Below are 25,111 nucleotides of genomic sequence, written 5' to 3' on the forward strand. Positions count from 1 at the left end.
ATATCTGTGGGTTATTTTGAAAAAGTGTTAAATATCTTGAAGGCACTTTCAAAAACTGTCTCTTAGCCAGGCAAGGTGGCACACACCTGTAATCCCAGCAGCATGGGAGGCTGAGGCAGGATGGTCACAAGCCTAAGCCATTTAACACAACCCTAAACAACTTAGTGAGACTCTGTCTCAAACTACAAAATAAAAATTAAAAAGTAACTGGGGTTGTAGCTCAGTGATAAAGCACCCTGGGTTCAATCCCCAGTACCAAAACAACAACAAAACTGTCTCTTAATGTTGATTCCATTGGCCACCAAACCAGCACACATTTTTATAACAGTGGGGCAACTTGGAGAAATCTCAGAGGAAGACTCCTGGAGCACATAGAAAACAAACAAACAAAAATAGCCCTTGAGCTGTTATTAAAGTTTAGTGAACCCCCAACACTTAGGCATTTTGCTTAAATGGGTGTAAAGGGCATAATCAAAATAATCCTAATTAGACACTGGCCCAGTTGGAAGAATTCTATCTGAACTAAAAAGGAGTTATTTTTCTACAATGGGATTCCAAATTTGAGACTCATAACAGGTGACTCAGAACTTGCCAACATACAAAAGGGCTCTCAAATTTGGAATAGAATTAAAGCCAAGACAAATTTTAGTATATCCCCAATGGCTAATGGGTTGCAGGTCTCAAGGCTGCTCTCCATCAGGCCACAGGGCAAAAAAGAGTGGCAAGAATAATTGGGAATAGATGGAAAATGTAAATCCACTAGCAGGAATTGGGAAGGACTTCCTTCAATGGTGCCAACTGCTAGGAGCAGATTGAACAGAGACATCATGATGCTGAGTCTAAATTCCCTTGATGTAGAGATAACTTCAGTGGGTATCCTGCATTGCATTGATGAGGTGAAGATTCTGAAGCTGTCCAAAGGGAGTGACACATAGTTCACAGTCCTGAGCATTTTCCTTGGCACTGCTGGGGCTTTAAGTCAAAGGATTCCATCTAGACCAATGAATGTGGCTGGTGCATTTGAAACTGTAATTCTTGCTTCCCCAGCCATAGTTGTCTTAAGCCATAGTAGTCTTGAGAAGGACATCCAAAGCATGTGAGTAACGATTTGAATAATAACATAAACCACATTTGACAATAAGTTCCTAGACAGTAGATTTGCAGGGACCCCAAGTTTCTCTTCCCTGGCACTGTTTCTGGTAGCTTCTGTGCTCTAGATGGCGCCATTCAAGTTCTCCTGCAGCCACCAATGCATAATGTGGCCCTTGTGCACTCTGGAATCATATCCTAGCCCCTAGAGATGATAAAATTTCCACTGCTGACCCTGGGTTTTATTGATTTGATGACCACTGATTTGATTCAGAAGAGAAGGATTTTGAGGGAGGGGAGAAGGAAAGGAGATAAAAATTCTTGTTGCCTAGGAGAATATCCTTTTGCAGTCTTTCTTTTAGTCGCATTTTTGTGCTTTCTTCCTCCTGTTGTCATCTTCCTCTTCCTAATTGGATTATTTTGAGAGAAAGTCCATATGGCTTTCTTTCTAGAAGTTGTGGTAAGGTGGGCCTGGGGCAGCATCTTGCTGGGAAAGAGGCTCCCCAGCTGGTGACGTGCAAGCACAACCTAATGTGGAGCAGAAGGAAAGAATGCAGGGATTTTCTTGGACCAGCTGTTTAAGGCTCAGGAGGGAAGTCACTTTTTTTTTTCCCTCCCTGTTCAGTCTCTTTTCAGAATAGAACAGGCAGAACCAGAACTTAAGTCAGGGATCCAAGATGGCGGGCCAGAGGGAGGTAGCACCCTGTGTCCCTCTGTGACCTGGGTTTCAACTAGTGGGAATACTGCTTTGCTAAGAGTGATAGAGGACCCCTCCACAGCTGATCCTGTGCAGGAATCACAGCCACTGTGCCTCAGCATTAGGAAGTGACTCCTGACTCCTCGCCCACGCAGGTCTCATGGGTGCCTTAGCAGGACCACCAGCATCAGCACCTGCACAGAATTCCCAGGCGCCACCGCTCCATGAAGGACACTCAGCTGCTACCCATGTGCAGGAACTCCGGCCACCACTCATGTGTGGGCCCCCATCTACCAACACGGGGCTCCCCTGGTTGCCTCCATCTTGGTCCTCCGCAGCTACTGCCGTAGTCCCCCACTCCAGGAGTCTGCTTGCACCTGGGGACATCACAGGCCCTGAAGAAAGCTGACAGCCACGACACTGCATGCCAGAGCTCATCTCTGAACGCACAACGACATTGCCTGGCTCCCCCCACCCGACCCAACACCCCATTGCTGAAAGCAGCTGACTCCATATTGGGTCACCTCCATCACCATCTTTAGTCATGACAACTACCAGTTTGGAACACCAGATAGCCAGGTACCCATAGTTTTCTAATTCCCCCCAATCCTCAGAAGCTGCTAACTCAGCAGAGTGACTGCCCAGTTCAAAACAGCCCTCTGTGACAGGTGTGCCGCCACCAGAGTGCAACACACAAGACCCCTGGAGAGAAAGGTTCCTGATTAGCAAATAGAAAGGGAGAGGGTGAAGGAGATACACTTAGAGACTGATCTAGAGGGCAGGAACTGTGAGGTCTACAGGCAAGATGAGGAGATAAGACCCAGCGCCCACATCATAGGAGCAGACCCCAAAGGAGATCCTTGAGGTGCAGTCTCCCAAGGGACCAGTGGGTGCCATATCCCATCTCCAGGTGCCCTGCACCCAAGACCAACTTTCCTATCCCATGTTGAGTGTGGAGACACTAACTAAGAACAGACAACTTCACCTACTGAATGAGAAGGGAAGCAGGAAAGACACTGATCTCCAACCAAAACAATCCTTGTTTCTTCCTTTGAGTTTTTTTCTTTCTTCTCCCTCTTTATTCTCCCGCCCTCACATCTCCAACATATGTGAAACCAAGTATTTTGCATGAATTAGGATATTGAGGACTGAGATGACTGAATAGTATATTACAGTTGTGTTGTATATTCTTTGATTGTTGTTGTTGTTTTCTCTCCAATTTTTACTATTTTAACATTTTTTATTTTCTTAATATATATGTGTTTTGTGTACTCTACTGTCTTCCCACTTACTTGTCTTCCCCAAATTTCTACCTCTCTATTCTCCTGCTACTAACCTTCTTCTTTAGATTTCTCTTCAACACTTTCTAAGATATAATAACTCAATATCCTCATCTCCTACCTCCTCAGTATATCTTCCTACACCTCACCCCTGGTTCTTTGTCCACCATCAGAAACTGTAACCCTTTACACACCTACTGATTATATTGTAGATAATAATTGAGTTTACTATTTCTGTACATTGTGACCACACTGTAAACATCTTAATAACAACTATTTGTTTTTAGATGGTATTTTGTTTATATTGGGAATCTGTTAACATTGTCCTTCCCCTCAAAGGACAGGTATTGGAACCCTACAGGGGTGCTATAAGCCTATAGGGTAAAAACAGCAATGTCTCAGATCCACAGAGCAACATGAAAAGACAAGGGAAGAAAGTGCCCCAAACAAATCAAGATACCACATTATTAGAATCCATGACCAGCACAGCAGAAGAAATTACAGAGAAGGAATTCAGGATGTACATAATTAAAATGTTCTGTGTATTAAAGGATAATATAAGAGAGCAAATATAGGGAGCAAAAGATCATTTTGACAAAGAGCTACATAAGCAAATACAGGAAGCAAAAGATTATTTCAATAGGGAGATAGAGGTTCTAAAGAAAAACCAAACAGAAATCCTTGAAATGAAGGAAACAATGAACCAAATTAAAATTTCAATTGAAAGCATCACCAACAGAATAGACCACTTGGAAGACAGGACCTCAGACAATGAACACAAAATATATAATCTTTGAAAAGAATGTAGCCCGCACGGTGATAAAGGTAAGAAACCATGAGCAGAACATTCAAGAAATATGGGAGAGCTTAAAAAGTCAGGATGTACGCCTTGGGGAAGAATTCACCTGACCTGCTTCCAGCTAGCTCACCAGCTAAGGACTGAGTTCAGCCAAATGCCCAGGGCCATCATGTATGTTGAGCATTTTGTGATTTGGGTTACAAAGGTACTGGTTTGAGGGAGTCAAAAGTGAAGAATGGATCCACTTGAAGTTCTTTTAATTAGCTTGAGTCTTCCCTGAGGAAGGGCCAAACCAGCACTGTGAGCCTGGGGCCATCTGCCCAGTGGGGCCTCCTCTCCTTAAAAGCCCTTACCAGAGATGGGGGGGTGTGCCTTGCATAGGTGTTTTTTGTGCTTTTGACAGCACTGAGTATTTTGTGCCAGTTGTTGAAGAGTTGAAGGTTCAGAATCATAGCTCTCTCTCTCTCCCTTTCCTCCAACTCTAATCTTAAAATACAGCTATTATTTTTGCCATGGAGGTCAGTCTTAGCCTTCCCATGGAGGACAGACTGACTGTTGGAAAGTCTGACTGTTGGGAAAAGTATAAACGGCAGCCATACCCCAGAGAAAAAAAACCCAACATGGCGCCTAAGCACCTCTTCTTCCTACCTTCTTCTTTTCTGCAGTGGCGCAAAAAGTTCCCGCCCGTGTGAACTCTCCCGCCGGCGCCAATTTCAAATCTCGCTGGCGGGGAACCTTAGCCCCAATGAGAACTAATTCCTGGGCTCCGGAGCTGATATCTGAAAGAACTTGCCAATAAACGGGTTGCCTGCCATTTATCTAAGCCCTACCATCTCCCCCTTAGTTCTATATAAGCACACTGCTTTTTGCAATAAAATTGGAATTCTCCCGGCGAAGTGTCTTTGCGTGGGGAATTCTTTCACTGACACATTCTGGTTCTCTTCCTTTATGTGTGTGGCAGGGATTCTCAGCAGCATCCTTCATGTGGGAATGTGTGGATTTGGAGAACCGATTCTTGGAGACCGTGGGACAACATTCCCAGGAGAAAATCTAGGTAAAAATGAGGGAATAGAAATAAGCCATGCTGGGGATTGGGAGGCCTTCTTCTTTGGGCCTTCTATATGCCATGAGAACTTTGACATGATCAATACCTTGTAGATGTCTATTAGAAAATTTAAGTCATCTACTTCTTAGAGCCCCACAATACAAAGAAAAAGTTTCAAATGTATGGCATCTCTTCAGTCGTATGCTTTTATGCTTCATTTTTGGGTATAAATAAGGGAGGCTTGTCACTGGAAGCTGTTGTCTAGGAACCTTATATTTGAACAAGCATCTCTCATTCATTCTTCCCCAAACAAGTGACAGGCAGATCTCAAATGTCCACTCGGACTTTTGATAGCATTCAAGAAACATTCTCATTAAGGAAAAAGTCTGAGAAACTAAGGAGTATTATCTGATTATAATTCAACATGATCTGCAGTAGAAAACAGCGGGATTTTGTTGAAGAAACCCCTTTTGATTGATGTGTGTCTCTTCTAGTTCTGAACATTTCAGTCACTGTCTCGTAAAAAGAATTTTATTGATTTGAGGCTTGGCAAAGAGAAATGATGTACCCTTCAGCCAAAAATTGCCTTGTAAAGAGCATAAGACTTTTTTTTTTAACTCTTTCAGAAATACTTTGTGCCTTCTCTTTTTTATTGCTCTAAAACTTCATGATGATATTCCTTGGTCTTCTCCATATATTAAGTTCAGTGCTTGGTGGGCCTTTGGACCTGAGAGCCTATGTCCTATAGTCTAGGACATTTTCTTCTTTTATGCTTCTTTGATATTTTGTCCCCCACTCTGTGTACTCTGTTTTATCTTTCTGGAACTCAGATATTGGATTTCCAAACTCCTAACTTCTTCAAAAATTTTTTCTTTTATGGTTTCACAGACTATTATGGTTTGGATATGAGATGTCCCCTCAAAAGCTCCCATGTTAATGCAGGAATGTTTGGGGGTAGAATGATTAGATTGTGAGAGCTGCAGCCCAATCAGTCCATCCTAGTTTGAATGGATTGACTGGGTGTTAACTGTAGGCAGGTGGAGCATGGCTGAAGGAGGCTGAAGGCCACTTAGGACATGCCCTCAAAGGTACGTCTTCCCTGAAACCTTTTATTCTACCTCCCCCCACTTCCTAGTTGTCATGAGCTGAACAGTTTTCCTCTGCTGGGCCCTTTGGCCATGATACCAAACTCCATCTCACCTTGGGTCCACAGCAATGGAGTCAGCTGACCATGGACTGAACCTCTGAAACCAGGAATCAAAAATAAACTTTCCTCCTCTCAGTTGTTCTTGTCAGATATTTTGGTCCCAGGAATGAAAAGCTGACTAATACAACCCCCTGTAACTTTTATTATTAATTATTATTATTTTTATTATATTATTATTATTATTTTGGTACTGAGGATTGAACCCAGGGCTTAACCACTGAGCCACATCCTCAGCCTGGTTTTATGTTTTTGGAGACAGGTTCCACTAAGTTACTCAGGGCCTCATTAAGTTGCTGAGGCTGGTCTTAAACTTGGGATCCTCCTGCCTCAGCCACCAAAGTACTGGGATTACAGATGTGCAACATCATGCCTAACTAGTTTTTAAATTTTTAAAACGAACACAAACTTACATAAAAGTCATAGATACAATAGGAAGAACTTTTTTCCTAGACCATTTAAAAGCAAGTTGTAGACATGATAATATCATCATATCTGAAAGAGTCATTCAAGACAAAAGTAATAATGGAGATTTGTCCTAAACTGGAGGGGACTAAGGAGTTATGACAACTAAGTGCAACCTGGGGGCCTGGATTAAACCCTAGACTTCAGAGAAGGAAAACTGATGAAATTAGAATAAGGATTATAAATTAATTAATTAATAGTATGGTAGCAATGCTAATTTAATTATATGTCTTTGATAATTGTACTCTAGCTGTGTAAAACATAAATTGGGGAAGCTGAGTGAAAGGTATACGGTAACTCTAAGTAAGAATTTACTGCTTTTTTGTACGTCAAATAATTTTGAAATGGAAAATCCAAAATTTTTGAATAAAATAATTTAATCAGGGTTTTGACTTTCTGTTAAGCAGCCCTCAATTATCATCATAGATTAGTCTTTCTCTGGTGTTTTAGTCAGCTTTTTTGGTGCTGCAACTAAAAGAACCAACCAGAACAAATGTAGAGAAGGAAAAGATTATTTGGGGTCCCACAGTTTTAGAGGTCTTGGTCCGTAGAGTGCTGGCTTCATTCCTTGGGGCTCAAGGTGAGGCAGAATATCAGGGTGGAAGAATGTGGCAGAGGGAGGTGGCTCACATGATGATCAGGCAGCAGAGAGAGAGACTCCACTCACCACATACAAAATACATTCCCCAGTGACCCACCTGCTCCAGCCACACCCCACCAGCCTTCAGATTCCACTCAGTTAATTCCACCATGGGATTAAGGCTCTCATAACCCAATCATTTCTCCTCTAAACCTTCTTGCATTGTCTCACATGTGAGCTTTTGGGGGACACCTCATATCCAAACTATAACATCTGGCATTTTTTATTTTCTCCAAAAAAAAAAAAAAAAAAAAACTTATCAGCCTCTGGAGAGGGTGAAGGAAGGGCCTTTATTTAGTATGCAGACTTTCATGAATTCTCTCATTTTCATCTAGTGCTTTACTCATTAGAACCTTGTGTCTCCAGACCCAGAAATGCATGGTTCAGTTTCCCTAAGGAATGCACTTCTTGTTTCCTTTAGTGGGCATCAGAGGGCTGGCTACCTGATTCCATGGGTAGGATAAAGGACAGGACTGGGGTGTAAATGCTTCTCATGAAGACTTCTGCCAATCAACTTGTCTTTGGCCCTGCTCCTCATCCTTGCCTTCAGTGGTACCTGGTGCCTCCAAACCCAGAATCTTTTGGGAGCTTCATGGCACAAATCAGCTTGTTTCTCATTAGCTGTCCCTCTGAAAGCAGTTGGGTTCTGACTTTCTCTATTGAGTTATCACTTGTTCATTACTTCTGGTAACCTTGCTTCCTATTCTCTCCCTTCTCATTCTCTTTGTCCGTATGATTTATTCCTTTAGATTTCTGTACTGTCATTTTAGAGTCATTTCAGTGAGAAGCTAAGATAATTACATACTTTTAATTTCCAGACTTTATTGGAAATCCTAAGAATATTTTGTAGTATTTTTCTAAGCAAGATCCTCATGCAAAATGGATTTTAGTCTGACACTTGTAACAGTCAGAATTTCTAAGATGTATATGAAGATTAGACGAGATCGGGCACGTTCAGGGTGGTATGGCCGTAGCCAATGAAGATTAGGTACCTCTTTCAGACATTTGCAAGCCTGAGGCTCTGGTTTTTTAAGAAAGGTCTTCTGTTCATGTGACTTAAACCAACATAGGTTTCATTTCTGCAAACAGTATACCCAAAATGTTCAGGCACTAGACCTCGAGTTGTGTTGTATCATTTCCTTCTGGAGGTTTGGCTCACAGGGCCACTTGACTGAGACTGAAAATGCGGCCACTCTGAGAAAGTGTGGAAAGTAGAAACTAGGAAACATAACATGGCTAAGAGTGTGCATGCTTTGGAGCTAGACCCCTCTGGGTGCAAATTCACCCTCAGTACTTTCTTTCTACATATTCCTGTTATTTGTCCCTTAATATCTTCAATTATGCAGATATGAAATGAATATAATAATACTTCATTGATTCATTGTGACAAAGAACATAATAAATAGAGGACATAAATGGTGTAATTGTATTACTGTAGCCTACATTTTAAAATGTTTTACTGGGCTGGGGATGTGGCTCAAGCGGTAGTGCACTCGCCTAGCATGTGTGCGGCCCGGGTTTGATCCTTAGCACCACATACAAACAAAGATGTTGTGTCCGCCGAAAACTAAAAAATAAATATTAAAAAATTATCTCTCTCTCACTCTCACTCTCTCTTTAAATAAAATAAAAAATAAAAAAATAAAATGTTTTACTTACTGGTTCTTCCAATGATGATAGAAGCAAATGGTGGGGGGGTGAGGTTCAGTGTTCATTCAAGATGTGAACTATGGTAATCTTGCCCTTTAGAACAAAGCTGGAAATCATGGAACTGATACTGCCTTCCCCCAACTCCTTTGATTTGTTTTTGTTGTTGTTGTTTGTTTGTTTAAAGATTTTTTTAAAAGATGGACACAATATCTTTATTTATTTTTTATGTGGTGCTAAGGATAGAACCCAGTGCCTCACATATGCAAGGCAAGTGCTCTACCACTGAGGTATAACCTCAGCCCTCAATTTGGTTTTGAGTGTAAATTGTTCAAGCTGCAGATGTGGCCTTCCCCTCTGAGTGCCTCCCTGTAGTAATATGTTGTTTCCTTAGCAAACCAGACACCTGACGGAAAGTTCTGTGCCAAAAATGTCCATTATTATTCTCCTTTGGATAATCCCTGCCTTATTCCTTTGGACATTAAAACCCGTGTGTATCTGGCCCAAGTTCTTCCTGGTATTCCAGATGCCAAGTCACACCCTAGGGAAGTAGCAGTATGTCTGCCCTGGGCAACTGCCTTTGAGAGGGGCCATCAGATACATAGGGAATGTTGTCCAGGACCTTGGAGAGCGCTCCGTCCCTCTGTCTCAGTCTCTCTCTTTGTCAGTTTCTATCTCCACCTCTCTTTCTCTTTTTCTGTCTCTGTCTCCTTCTAGTGTAATTCATAGAAGGAGAGGTTCCTCAGCCCAACCCATGGGATTATCTATACCTGTTAGGGGATCTCTGGATCATGCATAGGTCAGGACTTGGTGGACTCTGCTCTTAAATTTAGTGGGTTACCCCCAGGGAGATCCTCAGGCCCATCTCAATGCTGCCAAGTTCCTGTTACAACAGTAGGAAGAGAGCAGCTGTCGCCTCCAGGACTTTTGTTCCAGAAATTCATAATAGCACAATCCCCAACTTGAATATTCTTTTATAAAGGGGCTTAAAAAAGGCATTTTACAGCTGGCAAATGTTTTAAACATATCAGGGTGTGTGTTCACCAAGGTGTCCTACAGAAACCAAGAGGGAAGCTGAGTATAACCAGAGCCTTACAATTTCTTTGGGAGCAAAGTAGGGGAAGAAAAGTGATGCTTCGGGGCTGGGGCTGTAGTTCAGTGGTAGAGCATGTGCTCACACTGGGTTCAATTCTCAGCACTACATAAAAATAAATACATAAAAGATTATGTTCATTTACAACTGAATTTTTTACAAAAAGTGATGGTTGTCTTAGCAGACAGGAGAAGATCCAAATGGCTTCTTTTACAAGCTTATTTTGGTGGTAGCAAGGATGTGGGGAAAAGGGTACACTCATACTTGCTAGTGGGACTGCAAATTGGTGCAATGATTATGGAAAGCAGTGTGGAGATTCCTCATAAAACCAGGAATACAACTACCACTTGACCTGGTTATCCCACTCCTCGGTATATATCCATAGGAGTTAAAATCAGCATACCACAGTGACACAGCCACATCAATGTTTATAGTTCAATTCACAATGGCTAAGCTATGGAATCAACCTAGGGATCCTTCCACAGATGAATGGATAAAGAAAATGTGGTATATATACACAATGGAATATTACTCAGCAATAAAAAGAATGACTTTATGACATTTTCTGGTAAGTAGATGGATCTGGAGACTATCATGCTAAATGAAGTCAGCCAATCCCCAAAAATCAAAGGTCAAATGTTTTCTCAAAAAAATTTCAAAATATGTTGAAAATTTTTGTAGAGTTATTTTTAAGCCACAGAAGATGATTATTGGGTACAAATGAAGCTTTAAGAATCTCTGTGCAACATGAGCTCAGGGTTTGGGCTTATAGTACAAAGGTGTTTTGCTATAGTTCCTTCACTGATGCAAAACCACTGGGTGGAGTCCTCCTAGTAGCTCATTGCATTTAAGAAAGGACACAACCCTCTTTTTTTCTGTATGAAGTTAAAAAATCAAACACAATTAAGGAAAGATATGAGTAAGCCAGATGAATCCATCTTCACTGACGATACTACCCAAAAGAGATGAATCTAAGAAGCATCTTGAGTTAAATAGATGAACTTGCAGAATTTAATATGCAGTACATTCTTTTTTGAACTGATTCCTGTGAGGAAGCATTAAAAGGTTCAGCTGGCTGCCTAAGTAGGCTTCTTGGAGTGGACCTCAGTGAGGACATCTTTGTTCAGCATCTTCCACTTTTGGAATTGACTTGCTTCAGTACCGACGGGTGTGTCTTAGCTCTGGAGTGTGGAGAAACATTTCCTCAACCAGAAGGATGTGGATTTATAAACACATCAAGATAGGACTTCTAAAATGAGATCCCCAGCTTTGTGGTAAATGAATACTACGCCCATCTACCTGGATCACCTCCCTGCTAGTGTCTTCCCAAGTTCCCTTGGGGGATTTGCAGGGTTGCCTGATTTTGTGGGGCATTCTGCAATAGAACTAGAAGAACTGTCCTAGTTCCATTGGAAAAGATTCTTTTCTGGTAACCCAAACCATAAATTTAGTCAAACTATTTAAAAAGTTAGACCTATTTTCAAAGCCCTGACCAGGACTTCTTCAATTACCCCATCTCTAGGCTCCATGCAGAACTTCACATTTGTATTCGTCATTAGCATGGTACAATGTCACAGCCATAGCTTGTCTCAATAAGCTAAAGTGCATTTGGAGATTAGTTGTGTCCTGTGGAAAATACAGAAGATTCCCCAGCGCCCTTGACAGGATTTGGGAGTCGTTCCAGGTCTTATCTGTAATTTGTTTGCCAAACATCTCGGAGGGTGAATGACTTACAGGGGATGAGAAGTTGCCATGGGGTGGAATATTGATTCTTGTTATTTTTGGTTTTTCAAAGATGTCATTTTCTGACCTCGTCTCTTAATCTAAATTTAGGAACTTCTCTGACTAGTCAGAAGAATTATTTTTCACAGTGTGTTTCACAGGTCATTGGGCAAACAATTTGTTATAATTCTACTTAATTGAGCTGCATACATATAAAATCGATAAGGAGAAATAAAACAATTCCAAAGCTTGCCCCCCATCAGTTGACTCATAGAAGTGCAGCCTCTCAAGATTCTCATGTCTCACTTGGCGTAGGGGCCAGAGGAATCTTCAGGAGGTTTCAGGGACCAGTGCCATCCAGATGTGCTCACGATGAAATGTCCATTATCTCCAGTGCATCAGAAGCCTGAGGGAATTTGACCCTGGTATTTGACAATCTGGAGACTCCATGGCCTCGCTGCAAGGCTCCTTTGGGTGGGTCTCTCCTTGGACATACAGTGACCAAGAGCACAGAAGGACCAGGAGCCTATGAAAATATTGCAAATACAGCTGGAAACGGTTGGCTTTGCCTTCTCACAAAAAGAGGCTGACATGCAGAAAGCAGAAGAGCCCAACAAAGGGAGCTCCAGCCCTCTTCAGCCCACCCCATCCCCATTGGGATTGTGTCTCCCTCTGATATATTTGGGGAAATCTTTCTGTCTCCCCCCCAAAAAAACCCCAAGAACTTTGACCTTAAGCCCTATGTAAGAATTTTATCCAAGTTATTGGAAACTCTTTAAGAGAAAGCTTTATTTTCAAAGCTTTTACTGATTTTCTATATTGTTAAAAGTTGAGATAGAAGTTTTTTTGGGGGAGGGATTCTTTTGTGAAGGAAAAGTCATTCTGTGGGAACTTTAAAAAGAAGCCTTATGTTTGGAATGGTTTTGGACACCTCTTGCCTGTGGCAGTTGGTCAATCTCTCCCTATTGCTGATGCCCTTGGCATTTTTGAGCAACATGAGGCAGGTATTTTGTAGAGTGCTCCTCTACGAGAATTTGTCTGGTATTTGCCTCATGATTAGACAGGGGTTATGGCTTCTGAGGAGGAAAATCATAGGGGTGAAGTATCATTTTCATCACATCATATCAAGGCGGAATATCAACGTGATTCTTGATTGTTGATGTTGATGTTGATTGCCAAGGCAGAGGTGTATTTGTCAGATCCCTCCACTGTACAGCTACTCTGTTTTTCTTCTTCTTCTTTATTACCATACTGCACCCTTTGAAAAGAAGTCACTAAGCACAACCACACTCGAGAAATAAAGAGTTATGTTCCTTGAGGGCAGATTATGTACAAAAATTATGTGGAATTCTTCTGCATGGGTCATTCCCCTCTCCTCCCTCCCTAGCATTTGTTAATTTTTTAAATCACTTAGTTTTTCAGTATGGTCTCATAGATACTTATTTTATATTTGGTCATTGACCAGTATGATTTTGTGATGTTGTTTAAATTGTTCCAGATTGACCACTGGGAGTTATGTCTGCTGGCTCCTGAACTTCATTGACACGCTGCCGTTATGTGCATTTTTTATGACTGTCACGCAACATTTTGGTCAATGACAGATCAAATATGACAGTGGCTCCATAAGATTATAATGGAACTGAAAAAGTCTTATTACCAATGATGTAGCCATCATAATGTTGTAGCTCAAGACATTACCCAGGCGTTTGTGGTGATGTAAACAAATCTACTGCACTGTCACTCATATGAAAGCAAAGGACATAAATTATGTATAGTACATAATAATTGATAGTGATAATAAATGACTGCAACTGGTGTGTGTCTTTTCTAAACCATCCTTTTTATCATTATCTGAGTGTATTCCTTCTACTTATAAAAAAAGTTTACTGTAAAATAGTATGTTGTGTTCTACCAACATAAGATTTGGTGCTTCATATATTTGGTGTTTACTGTGCCTCCTGTTTATATCAAAAGGCCGGTTGAGTGAGTGAATTATACCATGTAGGTTTATGTAAGCTAAATCATTGACATAATGATAGAACTGCCTAACAACATGTGTCCCTGTCATTAAACAATACATATTTCCTTATTTTCTGCCCTTACAAGGTACTTTGGACTAAACCATACTTATTATTATTATTATTTTCATTATTATTATTATAGGATATTTCTTGCCCCAGTCTTAGAGCCAGCCCTTTCTTCAAGAAATCCTTCTTCCTTTTGTTGGAGCATCACATTAGAAACAAAGATCTGAAATTTGTGTAATGTAGTTTTAATTTACTCATTTTTCATTGCATATAGTATGCTATTATAAGAAAATTCCACATTTTATAGTTTATTTATCTAGTCTACTGTTGAGGGACATTTGAGTTATTTTATATTTGGGTTATTACAAATGCTTCTACTATGAGTACTCTTGTGCACATTTCCCTATAGGGTATATAGCTAGGAATAGAATTACTGTGTCACAAGTTCTGCATATAATCAATTTAAACAAACACTGCCAAATAGTCTAGAGGTAGGAAGAAGGAAGGAAGGAAGGAAGGAAGGAAGGAAGGAAGGAAGGAAGGAAGGAAAGAAGGAAAAGACAGAGAGAGAAAGACTGATCAATCTTGGTTCTAGATGGCTGCTCACTATGGGAATATCATTTCTTCCAGACCTTCTCAGCTGGCAGAGCAATTGTAATGTGCCTAACAACACATACAGAACAAAGATCTATAAATATTTCAGTATGTAACAATCTGTATATAATTAAGCATAAGTTCTTACTGATGTCTCCAACTCTAATCCATGACCATATGGATCATTATGGCCTCCTTCCTCGCTTATCTTTAAATTGTCACTCCAACAGGGAGAAATCTGGCTCTTTGGGAACTTTATAGGAAGATAAGAAAATGGCAACATTTTGGTAACAATGTTTCAAGCATCTCTGGGTTTGTCCATATTCTTGCCTTTCTGCCAATGGTTTTATAAATGTGTGTGTGTGTGTGTTTATATATATATTTCTTTATTTTCATATCAATAGTACATATTCTAACATACTGCTTTGGAATGTGCTTTCTCCACCATGTAATTACATGTCAGAAGCATATTTTTGTGTTAGTAAATTCTGGTGTGCATCTTTGTTTTTAATTAACTATTTAAATGAATGCTTTGGTTGATCCCAAATTTGTTAGTATTACAAACAATGCCACAATACAAAATCTGTCTGACATTATCTCTGTAGGAAATATTTCTGGAAGTAGAATTTATTCTATGGAAATAAGTCTTTACATTTTTCAGAGCACTTCCAGGAATATATCATTTCACTTAGGCTGCACTTCCAGTAGTCAAACTAAATCTGATTGGGGGGGTCCCTACTGGCTCTGTCTTGCTGCCACAGTGGAGAGGGGCTGTCAGAGGGGTTCTGGTCTGTTTTAGCCTCTGCCACTGGGCTCATGCCTTCACCCCTGCTGGCTGCCTTGGATATTAATGTCCCTTGAAGGACAAGGGGTCTCCCTAAAGTCAAGATCCTGGTTGGTCGTTGTACTTGACTTTCCTCTGGCCTGTTTATCCTTATTCTGGGGACAGCTGCTCCAAACTTCAGCAAACTCTAGTTGCCCTCTTTCCCTAGAAACTCTTCTCCCCCTGAATTTCTAGGTCAATTCAACTTGACCTAATTGATCACTGCTTGCTCCATGTGCAACAGCCTCTGCTTTATGACTGAAACACCATTAACACATTTCTTTTAATACCTGGGACAGTTGAGCCAATTTTCAGATCAAGCAAGAATGAGTAGAAATTAGATTATAATATTCACTCAGAACTTGAAACTGAACCCAGGGCAAGACTTACCAGAAGTGGGAGGTAGAACCTTTGTCTTTGACATCCCTGTATGCTGATTCCACTAATCCCTGCCCCAGTATCAACTGCTAAGCTACTTGCTGAATAGACCTTCAAGGCCTTTCTTACAGATATTTTCTTTAAAGAAACTCCAGAGGATTAGAAGTATTCATGATTCAAGGGAGTGAAGTTAAGATGAAATGGCCAAATAATAGGCAGTGGAGCCTGGGACCCCTCCTAAACACGTACCTCCTGGGGGACACTTGTTTCCTTCATGCATTTGTTACAAGGGTTAGAGAAGAAAATGCAGAGGATTTGGCAAGTAGTAGATATTCAGGAAATAGCAACAGCCCCAAATAGCTAATATTTATTGAGAGCTTATCATGCCCCAGATACTGTTCTAAGTGTTTCACATGTGCTATCCCCACAACAACACTGTGAATACTATTCTTTTTCCCAATTTTACAGATGAGGAAACTCAAAGACAGAAGAAAGCTGGAATGGCAACTGTGTTGGAAAACCAGCTAGTGGTCCCAGAGTGATTACATCTGACCCTTCCATGATGGGTAAGAATGATTTCCTATTTAGTGAATTCACTCTGCATCTGATTTATCTGCAGCCAATAGCAGTCACTGAAACAAAATCCCAGCTGTCCTAGAGGGTCCCTCCAGTGAGAGGTGTGTTTTACTTCATTAAGCTGAGCTTCAGTTTACTTTAATATCCATATATCTCATGTTATAACCCACAATATCTGAAAAGGCAGGTATATAGCTCATTATCAATAGAAGAAAAAGAAGTAGAAGAAGAGGAGGAGGAGGAGGAGGAGGAGGAGGAAGAGGAGGGCGGCAGGGAGGGACAGGGTAGAGAGGGAGGGAATTACCATAGCTGTTCATGAACACCCATAGTCCAGAGGATCATGGGCCATATGAGTTGTTTTTTTTCCACCAGGCCACACAGAGTCAGCCTTAGACAGATGCTCAGAGGTCTTTATGCCCTGGCCCTGTCTCAGCTTCCTTTACCTAGCCCATTTCTCTCTCTCAGATTCTGGTTTTATTTTGCTGATGCTCCCTGTGGTCAAAGTCAGAGCCCTCAATGTGATTCTATCCTACAAGAGCAGAAGGGAGAGCCCCTATGCTTCTCTATGCCAGTGTAGGCTCTGTGGCTTCTGAGACTTGCTAAAATTTCTAGTAGTAGGAACATGCAGGAATCAGACTACTCTGGCAGTAACCAACTGTGTGGCCTTGAGTAGTTACTCAGCCTGGCTATGCCAATGATTGTTCATTGCATAGAATTTTTGTGAGTTTATTTGTAAAATACTTAGGGTAATGATTCTTTTGTTGATGATGTTCTTTTACTTGTTTTTGGTACTAGGGATTGAGTGTCATGGGAATCTACCACTTTGCTACATCCCCAACCTTTTTAATTTCATTTTGATACAGGGTCTTATTAAGTTGCCAAGGCTGGCCTCAAATTTGCTGTCCTCCTGCCTCAGCCTCTGGAGTCTCTTGGTATAGGGATGTGACACTGGGTTTAGCTAGAGTAGTGGGACATTCTTAATTGTGGGCATATCCTGTCCTGTACCTAGGGGACTTTTGGCAGTGTCTGAAAACATTTTTGGTTTTGGAAAAGTGCTGCTGGTTTCCATCTAGTGACTAGGAACCAGGGATGCTCAAACATCTTATTGTGCAAAAGACAACCCACAACCAAGAAGTATCCAGCCCCAATGTTAATAGTATCAAGGTCAAGAAACCCTTATTTAAAACAATGCCTTATTCATGATCAATGCTACATAAATTAGTGTAAGTTTGCTGTGTTATGCTAAAAATTCCCTTTCCACTCAGATGAAAACAGAAGAGTATAAAGGGAGGAAAAGGGACCAATGTGCCTGTTGTGCCATGTGTTTGGGATGTGTCTTTAACATATTCAGCCCTGTGCCTGGCATGTAAGATACTCAGAAAATAAGAGATTTAGGACACTTTATCATTGGTCACGGTGGGAGTTGCCAATCTTTGTGTGAGTTGGTGTTGCTTCGGATTTTCCAAAGGCTTTGATAACAAGATGGGGGCGGGGAGACTGTTGGAGACAAGAGTATTGAACTTGGCATTGGGATGGGGTGTCAAAGGTGGCTCTTTTCCTTCTTGACTGGTAATCAAGAAGGGACAGTTAGGCTGCTTGGCCTTACGTGGATTATTGAGGTGAGGATCCTGGAGCACATAAAATCAAAGCATGCTGACACAATTTGGAGAAGGTGTTAGAAAACTGTTTTTGTAAAAAGCCACATGGTAAATAACTTGAGTTTTTAGATCCAAGAAGAAAAATTAAGGATATTATGTACATAATTATATAATAAGAGAAAAAACTATAGATTATTATTTAAAAAATAAAACTTTATGAACCCTGAATTTGAACTTTACATATTTTTTATAAGTCATAAAATATTCTTCTTCTTTTGATTTTTTAAATCAACATTTAGAAAATATAGAATCCATTCTTAGCTCCTGGACATACAAAAACAGGTGGTGGGCTGGATTTGACTGTGGGCTTCAGTTTGCCAACTCCTGGCTTCAGCCTCCTCCTTTCAGCCTGTGACTGTTTCCCTCTGTCACCAGCTCTAGTGCTGTTCCTTAAAATGTGCTTTCCACAGAGACTGGGCCATTTTATCTTCCCCCCAGCAGTATAGAAGGGTTCCAATTTACTAGCTTTCTAGATGATAGAAATAGACATCTTAGATGTCTATTTTCTAATTTTGGGGCCTTTCCTGCAGGTTCTGCAAAAATTCAACCAATTAGTTAGTAACAGAGTCAGAATCTAAAAGCTGTGTGGGGAAACCCATCAGGCTGAGAATGAAGGGATCCCTGATGCCTTCAATGGCACTCCTCCCAAGATGTGCTCCCTGCAGCCCTCACTTCAGTGCAGCTGGGAATCACAGGCTCCTCACGCATCCTGTCTTCTAGATACTTTAGGTAAGAATGCCATGTGGGGCATCTCTACTTTCTTCCACTTACAAATGGAAGAATGATGGAGAAAAATAAAGAAAAGATGAAGAAAAACAGTGAATAGATGAAGAAAAACAGTGAGTCTGGATCTCATTGGCAAGTAGGAAGGAGAAGAAACTGGCCAGATTCAAGGGAACCATTTTATTGATCATAAATGGGAGCTTCTATCAAGGGCTGTATGTTTTCTTTCACATGTGGAAGCTAAAAAGAAACGAAAGGAAAGGTGTATGTTGGGGGATCGCATGAAGAGCAAAGGGAGATCAGTAGAATAGAGGAAGGGGACCAAGGTATGGGAAGGGAGAGGGAAGGGGGAAGTGCTGGGGAGGGATATTGGCCAAATTATATTGTTATATTGTGCATATATACTAACAAATCCCACCACTGTGTACAATTATAATGTATCAATAAAAAAGAAAAGAAATGAGGGCTTCTTTCTGCAGAAGCCAGAGGGCTAGAGAATCCCCTGGGGTAGAACATGTGGACCAGCAGGGCACAGCAGGGATAGATACAAGGCAGACAAAGGCCAAGTTGGGTTCGGTCTGGAGTTACGTGATATGCAGAGGTCTAGGCAGGTTGAAGGTCTGAGAGCAACAATTACAGCTCAGCTTCAAAGCATGAGTCTGAGGAGCAGGACCAGACTGGTGATTGACAGACAGAACAAGGCAGGGTCTTGGCAGCTCCAGAGGCAGGCTCACAGGCCTTCACGTTCAACCAGCCCATCCTCCATAACCTGTTACTCCCCCTCCTCAGACTCAATGCCAGCAGTAAAAAACACAAAACACTCTCTGAATTCTAGCTCCCTGAACATGGTGTGTCTTCTCATTACATCTTCCCATCATTTGCACATGCTATTTTCAGCAGCCTGAAAATTTACACTTGTCTTTGCTCCAACCCTAGAAAACTACATATTCTTCAAGTCCTACCTCATACATAACTTCCTGGAGAAGCCCTCCCAGTGCTCTCTGATCTGCTTTTCCCCTCATGTCCTTGCCCAGAGGCACTATACCCAGGATGGCCTTCATCTTACTGTCTGGCCCCTGGGTAGTGAACATGACCAGGGCAGAGAAATAGCTTTTTCTCAATTGTGGTCCCTGCTCCTCAAAGGCAGTACCTAGTGCCCTAGGAGATTGTGGAGAGCAGTAACTTGATCATAGTCTCTGACTGCCTCAGAGCTGTGGCTATGCTTTGCCCTAGGAACTTTCTGTGCAAAGGTGCAGGACAAGATTGCCCAGGAGCTAAGGGGATGCCCTGCCTGAGGAAGTTCTGTGCAAAGAAATGGAATTATATCAATCTTGACCTTGAGCTCAGGCACTAGTTGCTGGGGATAGATATTTCTGAGCATAACAAGATAACCCTAACGTCTTGCCAGTCCTGCATCCTTCAGGTTGCCTGCTTTGCAAAAACTTTCCCACAAATAATCTTTTGATGATAAAACCTATATAATAAATTTGATGTGCTAACTCTGGGTCACTGTTCCTCCATCAGAGGTCAGCATCCCACTTAGTCCCAGCTTTCTTTTTTAAATGTTTGTGTGTCATTCTTAATTCCCCATCACCCCTTGCCAGTTTCTAGGGTTCAGCCACACAGGTTGCAGCAGGAGATGAAAGGCTATTTTGCAATTAGTCTGGCTCCTGGGGGAACTGGACAGGGATTCAGTTATTAAGTCTGGGGTCCCAGTAGGGGCTTTTCTAGAGCAGCTGATTCCTCAAAAATGGAAAGGTGGGTTCCTCAAAAAAAAAAAAGTCAAACACTTGACCCAGCAATTTAAATCCCGGCCACATATGTATCCAAGAGAAATGAAAATATGTCCACACAAAAACTTGCTCACAGATGTTTATTGCTGCCAAATATTTATAATAGCCCCAAAGTGGAAGCAAACTTAATGTCCATTAAGTGATAAATGGCATGTCCATCAAAAGGAATGAAGTTCTGATGGACCTTGAATACATTATGTTAAGTGAATGAAGACAGGTACAAAAGGCCACATATTATAGGTTTGCATCTATATGAGATAACCAGAATAGGCAAATCCATAGAAGCAGTAGGTAGATTTGCTGCTTCCAGGAGCTGGGAGGGAAGGGAGTGCGAATGGGTACCTAATGGACACAAGATTTCCTTTTGTAGTAAACATGTTCTGAAATAGCAGTGATGGTTGCACAACATTGTGAATGTACTAGAAGTCACTGAACTGTACAGTTTTAAAATGGTGAATTTTGTGTTATGTGAATTTTACCTCAATCATAATAAATAAAAAAAGAGAGTGAGGTCATCTCTCAGCTCTCTGTGCATAGAGAGCCCCTGGCGCAGCAGTGATGCTTCTGATGTCCTTGCCTGCTGGCTCTTTCAGTTCCTGAAGCCTGGTGGGCCTGAGTCCAGGTAGGGCCTCTCTCCAGAAGAGGACAAAATGCAGAATTGGACTCTCTCCTGTTCCCAAAGCAGGCAGGAACTTCTATCCCATGACACCACCAAGACAGATATTTATATTTTTGTAGTTCATTTGTTATTCTGATGGACTTCCACGTTGGCATTCAGTGTGTGCTTGTCTGCTGGATCTAGAGGCCCAGAACTTGCATGGGCAAGGGCTCCAGGGCCCAGAAGGGAAGCATCTCTCCTCCTTTGCATCACCAGTCCCTCCAGCCATCTGCACAGCCTCTCCCGGCCTGCAATGGGGGCCATCCACAGTTTCGCTCATTCCAAGGACATCGCTGTCCTAGGCCCTGAGTTTTCAAGGATAAATAAGACACAATCCCTGCTCTCCAGGAGTGAGTGTGCAACACTGGTATGATGGGGGTGTGTGAATCCATTGGCAAAAGGGCTGAAGTAGGGACACATGAGCTGGGTGTGGAGGAACAAGTAAGAGATCCTCAGGGAGGGCAAGGCAGAGAGAATTTTCAGAGCCAAGGACATGTGAAATAGCCTGGAACCTTGAGGAAAAGAATTGAGAATGGGGCGTAGGAGTGGTAAGTGGTGACTGGATAAAGCTAGGTAGGGGCAAGTCTTGGAATGCCTTATTCACCAGCCTTGGGAGGGAAGCTACTCGTGGATTTTCGGAAGGGAAATTCCATCATCAGATTTGCATGTAGAAGGGGAACAACCTATGGGAGCCAAATAGAAGGTGGATTGGAAAGGGAGTTGGAGAGGAGAATAGCCAGAAGGCTACGGCAATGGTCTGTGCAAAAAATGATGAGAGGGCTGGGTTGTGGCTCAGTGGTAGAGCGCTTGCCTTGAGTGTGGGAGGCACTGGGTTTGATCCTCAGCACCATATAAAAATAAGTAAATAAAATAAAGTTATTGTGTCCATCTACAACTAAAAAAATAATAATAATGAGAGCTGGATGAAGTTCATTGGTGGTGGGGGTGGAGGGCACAGAAATAGAAATGACTGGGACAGGAGGCTGAGTATCTGAGGATGGTGCAGAAGGGTGGGATCCGAGGAACAGAGCAGCCATGTGAGACTCTGGTTTCCTTGTTTGGGTAGAGGGTCATGATGTGAGAAGAGGAGCAGATTTGGGAGAAAGATAACAAGCTATGTTTGGAACAAGATGAACTGAGAGCCCAAGGCACGTCCAGGAGGATGTCAGGGATTGGGGCTGGGGTTTAGGGACATGTCTAAACATGGTGGGTCTCTCCAGGAGTTCAGTGTTGAGAGCCAGGGCCAGAGATTTGCTGGTGCCTGCTCCTGTCAAGGTCACTCTGGTTTCGACTCTTTTCTCCTGTTGGCATGCGACTTCATGCTTTTCACTTCTCCCTTTTAATGGGAATGCATAAAGTGATCTTCACCTTCAGTGGGGATTGAGATTTTTTTTCCCTTCTCTCAGCTGTGATACGGACTGCCGTTTGGCTCACTGTGAAGACAGAGTGACAGAGTGGCATGCCTTTGGCAGTGCTAAACAGGGTGCAGGAAGACCTGGAGGGGTATCAGGAACAAGGTGTTAAAGTGATTCTCAACAGCAGGGAGCTGGTGAAGACACACTTCATATGCCGCATGCACACTTGCCCCAATGTCTTTGCAGTGCCCTAAAATAAAGTTGCCACCTCTGTCTCTAGAATACAAGGCTCTGCAGCTCTGAGGTCCACCCCTTCCCTGAAGCTAACCCCGGGCATGTCTTTTTCTGCAGGCCACTCATGATATGAGTCTCACTGGGATAAAATTAAGGTGCTAATAGGCCATGTTCCTCTCAAAGGCTCCAGGAGAATATCTGTTGTCTTGATTTTTTAGTTTCTAGAAGCTGCCCATCTTCCTTGGCTCTTGGATCCTTTCCATCTTCAAAGCCAGGGACAGTGGGTTGGGTCTTTCTTACATGGCATTGCTCAGACCTCCTCTTCTATTTCCCTCTTCCACTTTTTAGGCCTCACATGTCTTAGTTTCTTTTGTGCTGCAATAACAGAATACCTGTGATGAAATTGATTTGGCTCACAATTTTGGAGACTGGGAAGTTCAAGATTAAGGAGCCATATTGGATGAAGGCCTTCTTGCTGTATCATAACATGTGGAAGCCATCACATGGTGAGAGGGTAGGTGACAGAGATCCCAAGAAGGGGCCAAACTCAATTTTTAACAAACCAGCTCCTGAGTTAAACCCACTTCCTGGGTGATGACATTGATTCATCCATGAGGGCAGATCCCTCATGACCTACTCACCTCTTCAAGGTCCCACTTCTCATCACTGCTGCCTTAAGGATTAACATTCTAACACATGAACTTTGGGAACCAAAGTTCAAACCACAGCACCATGTGATGACATTGGGCCCATTTGGAGAATCTAGGCTGATCTATTTTAAGGTCAGTTAATTTGCAATTTTAATTCCATCTGCAAACTTAATTCCATTTTGCCATGTAACATGTTCACGAATTCCAGGAATCATGATGTGGATTATCTTTGGGGGCCATCATTCTCTCAACCACACCATCATCCAAGGAAGAGCTCAAGCATATCTCTTTCCAGGACTCTCCCCTGTTGATTACAGCTAGACCAGACTCTTGAGGCATTGCTTGGATAAAACCACAGTTATTACATTCCTGGTGTCCTCATTCTCTGCCCTGACTTCTTATTATGGTTCTTTTCCTTATTATGGACATTTCTTAAATGTCCCCCAAATACTGTGTGTTAAAGGCTTGGTCACCTTCCTGTAATACTATTAGGAAGTGGTGGAACCTTTAGGATGTGGGGTCTAGTAGAAAGAAGTCAGGTCATTAGGGGCATATCCTTGAAGGGAATATTGGAACCCTGGCCCCTTCCTCTCTCTCTGTATCCCCACTTCCATGAGTTGAAAATGCTCCTCCTCCATGTGCTCCCAACAAGATAGACGGTACCCCTCCAGGCCCAAATTGATGGGGCCAGATGACCAGGGAGGAAAACTTCTGAAACCATGAACCAAATCAAATTGTTCCTCCTGCTAAATTGATTCATCTCAGGTATTTGGTCCCAGGGATGGAAAGCTGACCGGCTCTTACCTTCCTTTCTTTACTGAAAGCTTCCTGAGCCCAGGGACAGGGTTGTATGCATTTTGTGTTGCCCATGCTGCCTAGGACATTGACATATTCATAGAAGGTGTGACACAGGGAAAATGGGAGGAATGGCCAATCATATAGACTTCTATTTAACACCTTCAATTCATTTGAGATCATCAAAAGTACTGACCCATATAGTAAGAAATAATACTAATGTGTTGCATAGCCATCTAAAACACCCAAAGAATTTTAAAATGTAACTTAAAAAGACCTATGCAAAATTAGGTTAAAATTATGCTGGTTAATACAGTAATATCTAGGCATATGTGGCTTTATTTAAATTTAAATAAATCAAAATTAAATTATTATATATTCAGTTATGCACATTAGTGACATTTCAAGCTCAGTAGCTACATGTGACAGGTGACTAGCACATTGAACATTGCCAATACAGAACATTTCCATGGCTGTTGAAAGTTCAATTGTGTAGTGCTGAACTGGGATAAATTAGGTTGGAGAAGAGTTGGAGGTGGAATAGGGCAGAGAGAGGGTTATACCTGCCTTCAGATCTTTGAAGAATTATCATGTATAATAGTTATTATTTTTTTTTCTGTGTGGCCAGTGGGTAAAACATAAGGAAGCATTTTCTTTTTTAAAATATTTATTTATTTATGTATCTTTAGTTTTAGGTGGATACATTAGTTTGTTTTTAATGCGGTGCTGAGGATCGAACCCAGTGTCTCATGTATGCTAGGCGAGCACTCTACCACTGAGCCACCACCCCAGCCCCAGGAAGCATTTTCTTGTAGATGAAACTAGCTGTTCCTGTAGGTAGCTTACTACCCCTCATCACATTCAAATATAAGTTAGATCATTACTTTATATTTCTTATTTATTTATGTATTTTAATTAGCAAGTAAAATTTGTATATGTATGGTGTAAAACCAATGTATTGATATATGTATACAGTGTGTAATGGTTAAATCAATCTAATTCACATGTATTACTTTATATATTCTCTTTTTCTCTGTGATGAAAACACTTAAAATCTACTTCCTTAACAATTTTCAAGTATAACAACATATTGTTCTTTACAATAATCACCATGATGTACAATAGATGTCTTGAATTTATTCCTCCTAAGTGAAATTCTGTGTCTT

General features: G+C 41.6%; 1 long non-coding RNA gene across 4 annotated transcripts in view; it reads left to right on the forward strand.

Moving 5' to 3' along the window:
* The window catches only part of LOC124104589 (uncharacterized), a 294,556-nt gene that overhangs the window by 208,468 nt on the left and 60,977 nt on the right, over positions 1 to 25,111 (forward strand). For 2 of the 4 annotated variants that reach the window (XR_006855472.2, XR_009228357.1), the window contains exons 6-7: positions 4,827 to 4,919; positions 15,972 to 16,069. This is a non-coding gene — a long non-coding RNA (uncharacterized LOC124104589). Of the gene's footprint in view, positions 1 to 4,826; positions 4,920 to 15,971; positions 16,070 to 22,848; positions 24,818 to 25,111 lie in introns of those variants that run through there. The other 2 variants (XR_006855473.2, XR_009228358.1) reach the window with 2 other exon arrangements.

This window comes from Marmota monax, unplaced genomic scaffold (genome assembly GCF_021218885.2).
Source record: "Marmota monax isolate L192 unplaced genomic scaffold, Marmota_monax_Labrador192_F-V1.1 WCK01_AAM20220418_F8-fsc00001, whole genome shotgun sequence".
NCBI lineage: Eukaryota > Metazoa > Chordata > Mammalia > Rodentia > Sciuridae > Marmota > Marmota monax.